Consider the following 4834-nt stretch of genomic DNA (forward strand, 5'->3'; position numbering starts at 1 on the left):
TAACATTGACATTCAAACACAGCAAACTTCCACAGTACATCTGAAAAGCTACTGACTTGGGTGCAACCCGAAAAACAACAAATGAAACGAAGATATATTGGCATAAATTTATTTTCTTGATGCCCTGTTAATTACCTCAGAAGAAAGGATGATTTTCTGGGTCTTAAAAAAATAGTCTTATGTCATATTAATTATTCACAAAGAGTTTGATGGTGAAACACAGGCATGAAAGGGGGATTTTTCCATTCCTGGCTTCCCGGAAAGTTCTGGAAGAACAATGCTGAGTCAGGTCTGTGGAAACAGTGGATACTCACAATCCATCTGCAACCTGGCCCCCATCCTCCCATAAAAGATTCAGAAAATTAAGGAAGCACTAGAAAACTCAATTGAAAACCATACAGCACACCATGCCCACACTTTCTAGCCTCAAGGGGGGAAAAAGAATTTAATTACAAAGATATCTGAGGGTAACTTACCATCTTTGTGTGAACCTCTCTTCCAACACAAGCTAGGCATACTGGACTCTGGGATGGTCTCCAAAAGAGAGGAGCAGTTTGACGCCTAATCCTCCTGTTCTCTAGGAGAAGTGCTCTCCTTGGACTCATTCCAGGTCCGCCCACTGTCTTCTGTGCTGAAATGTCTGGTTGCCGACCCAATATCTGTTCTTCCTTTCTTTCTCATGAGGAATCTAATTTTATTCTGGGGTTTGGTGTTTCTTTTTTTTTCTTTTTGGGTCACACCTGGCGATGCTCAGGGGTTTCTCCTGGCTCTGCACTCAGGAATCACTCCTGCCGGTGCTTGGGGGACCATATGGGATGCTGGGAATTGAACCCGGGTTGGCTGCGTGCAAGGCAAACACCCTACCCACTGTGCTATTGCTCCAGCTCCGGTTTTGGTGTTTCTGACTGGACAGTGAGACTCACTGCCGCAGTGCTGCGGTGCATGCTGCAGTGCATCAGGAATGATAAAGTGTCCAATAGCAATCAAAGAAAATGAGGAGATTCCTAGAAACGTTTTATGAAGAGATTGATTCTACTGGTCTTTCATTCAGTCTCTTACTTTGTTCTGTTTGACACCAAGATACAGATTTGATGCTTGGAAATACAGCAGTCATTTGGAATGGTAAATAGCCGAGATCAGTACCAGGAGGATTACTCCATGGCTTAGAGGCCAGCCGGGCATTCTAGGGGAAAGGGCAGCCCAGATAGAGAAGGGAGCACCAAATAAAGGGTGTTTGGAGGATTCTCCCAGGGTGGGAGATGCATGTTGAAAGTAGACTATGAACCAAACATGAGTGCCACTCAATGCCTCTTTTGCAGACCACAACACCCAAAAGGAGAGAGAAAACAAAAGGGAATGCCTTGCCACAGAGGCAGGGTGGGATGGGGGGGATGGGGGTGGGAAGGATACTGGGATCCATGGTGGTGGAAAATGGGCACTGGTGGAGGGATGGGTATTTGATCATTGTATAATCGAAACCCAAGCACAAAAATTTGTAAGTCTACAACTGTACCTCATGGTGTTTCACTAACAAAAATATAAAAAAAAAATCTTGAAGGTGGAAAACAGTCAAAGGTAGTGGCACCCTGGGAGTGAGGAGGACCCTGAGCCTGGAGGCCAGGTTCAGGATCAGGGGCCTTTGAACACATTTTCTAAAGGCAGCAAAGGAGAAGTCAGCAATAGACTTTTACTTCAAGTGATCATGGAGTCCTCTTACCAGACCTGAATGCTTTCCTAAGGATTTCTTGTTATCTGGATGAACTTAATCCTGTGATAAATAATCTTTAGTCACTGTTTGATAATCCCAGTCCACCCGCAACACTTCTCCTTCCACCCACTCACATACTTACAAAGACATTCACTGGACGTTTGTTCTTCCAAGAATCTGTGTTCAATCTTTTGTTCATTAAATTTTCTCTTTAAAAAATTTTGTATTTTATAAATAACTGAGATTTACAATGTCATTTGTATTTGACTTTTAGACATACAATGTTTTAGCACCAATTCTACCGCCATTGTTCAGTTCTCTCCTCCAATGTTCCCATGTTCCCTCTCTCCCCACTAGCTTTCCACCTCGACACATTTTAAAAGTTTGGTTAAGTTTGGTAGTTGTAGTTTGATTCTTGTGATTCCAGTGTTGTCGACCCTGTGGCTTGGATCTATGGCTACACCACTCCTCACATTTCTGACTTGACTCCTGCTCCCCCATTGCTTCCTTTCCTCATTCTGTTAATACTTACCTCCAGCCCCCAGACACAAACCTCAATTTCTCATAAAGAATGCATTCCTCCTCTCCTCCTTGGGTGTCAACCTAAGTGAAAAGCCATTTTTAGTCAATAAGTACCTCTTGGTGTCTCTCTTAAAAATACAAGTTTTGCACCCATCACACCTTCCCTCTTGACCCCTGGCTCTAGACATGCTGGGTGATTGGCTTCATCTCACTCTTTTCTCACATAGATGAGGAAGAGTAGAAATAGCACCCAGATGGTCAGCTTCAACCAAATTCCTGACTCTGGCATTGGCTTGTTGAGTGAGTAAATGAGTGGTTAAAAAACAAACATTGTTTACCTGGATAGATATGTTATGATAGATATTTGTTTTGATGTCCCATCATGCCCAAGTTCTATTCTGGCCCAATGTCTCTTCCTCTTTTTGAGGGGACAGTAGAAAAGGGAAATGCCATCTCTAGGTGATTGCAATGTTTCCTAAGTAACACTCCCACAGAAAACCATACACTGACTCTCGTAGAATTGTGAGAAAGAGATCATTTATGTTTAAATTTTACTAAACTTTGACTTATTTTTTAAATTAGTTTTTACCATTTTTATTGAAGTACCAGAATTTACAATACTGTTAAATACACTTTCAATGCGTATATCATCCCCCCACCACACCCATCTCTATAGAATGCCACCAACAGGCGCTCCAAAAGCATTCTGAAAATACATCCTAGCCACCCCCACTCCACTACCATGTAAACTGTTTTGTAGACAAAATATCCAGTTCCAATGATTTTGACCGTGTGTTGTTCCCACATTTGAGAGATTTTTTAAAATAACTTATTATGGAGGTAGTGATATTTATACATACAGATGATAAAAGCTAAGCTCCTGAAATTTCACAAAAATACGATAAGAGATTCTTCTTCCCTAGTTCCTTTTATCTCTATGAATGAGGCAACCTCAGCATGAGATTGAGCATTCTCCTCAAAATGATCTTGTCACAGTTGGTTCTGGAGTGCAGAAGAAGCAGGACTAGAGGCAGGCATCCCTGGCCATAGCAGTGTGAGTGGGCACAGTGAGCTTTCAAATTGGCTTTGAGTAATAGGATGCTGTAGGGTGAGATCAAGAGCACCCCTAGGCTAGCTGAGAGCCCACCACCTCTTGGAGAAACACCCCTGCATGTATTTTTATATAAAAATCAATGCAGAAAGGATCCAGTTGCTTTTAATATGTGAAAATTGCTGGATTGGATCATCCTAAGGGCCCTTTGGGGATCTGCTGTGTAGTCAGTCGGAAGTCCTGACGCCAGCCAGAGACTAGTTTCATTTGGTATCTTTCCACAAACATCTGGGAGAAGTTTGTGTCTAAATGCCCTGGTGCTTCAATGCAGCTGGAGAACACGTGGGTGTGTGATAATGTACAAAAGCATCACTGGCCTGGGGACTTTGTGCAGTGCCGGATGTTTCAGATGATTCCATTTTTAGATTGCCATGTAAGTGCCTCTAGTCCACCATCCCATCAACCTTTGGAGTCCTAGATCTGTCTGCATTTGGGAACAGGAGGTCTATAAACTCTGTTCATAAATGACTAGATCATCTATGAACCCTAGTAGGAACCATGCTCTCCTGTGTGAAAAAAAGAACTGTGGTTAGGGGTTGGCCTAGCCTCCTTTTATCACAGTCACAGTCACAGTCCTCCCGTTGTTCATTGATTTTGCTCGAGCAGGCCCAGTAACGTCTCCATTGGAGACTTTGTTGTTACTGTGTTTGGCATATCGAATACATCATGGGTAGCTTGCCAGGCTCTGCCATGAGGGCGAGATAGTCTCGGTAGCTTGCCGGGCTCTCCGAGAGGGGCGGAGGAATCGAACTCGGGTCGGCCATGTTGGCTGCGTGCAAGGCAAATGCCCTACCGCTGTGCTATCACTCCAGGAGCCTCCTTTTATATAAGAGCTAAAATCATCACTGATTTGGGAAATGTGCCATCAAAGTAGGGAAGGGTAGGCTTGATGTGAGTATTGCCTGTAGGATAAAGTAAAAAATTCTAGAGTGCTTTCAAAGGGTGATTTCTCTCATGAGGTAGGTATCTCCTGGTCTCAGTCAACCAGCTTTCCTCTGTGCTAATGTCCTACAGATGTGGGTCCCATAAAGGGACAGGGAAAGCCTGCAGAAATGGATCCTTGGTTCAGGACATGCCTTTCCATCTCAAATCATGCAGGTAAGGAAACAGAACCTTCCCCTTGCAGCCTTTCCCTACATGAAGAAGGAGCAAGGTTGTCATGGAAGTATCAGCATCTTGTCTTCCTCCATGGCTATCTCTGTGGCTGACTTAGAGTGGAAATCATGGGAGATGAGGAGATGAACCTCTTCAACAGTTTGAGAACCCAGGGAGGTAGCTAGGATCAGGGTTCTTCCAACATTTTATGGTGTACTTTAAGTTCATGGACTTTACATCACATAACTTTGAGATAAAAATGGATTCTTTTCAAAGGATGAAAGTTACTAACGTGGCACATACCACAGGGTTAAACCATGACCCTTTGTTTTCCATGAGTCTCTGGTGTACTTGAAGTCTGTAAACAGTGCTCTGACTTAAGAGATGGATGGGCATTT

The sequence above is a fragment of the Sorex fumeus genome, unplaced genomic scaffold (assembly GCF_029834395.1).
Source record: "Sorex fumeus unplaced genomic scaffold, SorFum_2.1 ptg000063l, whole genome shotgun sequence".
NCBI lineage: Eukaryota > Metazoa > Chordata > Mammalia > Eulipotyphla > Soricidae > Sorex > Sorex fumeus.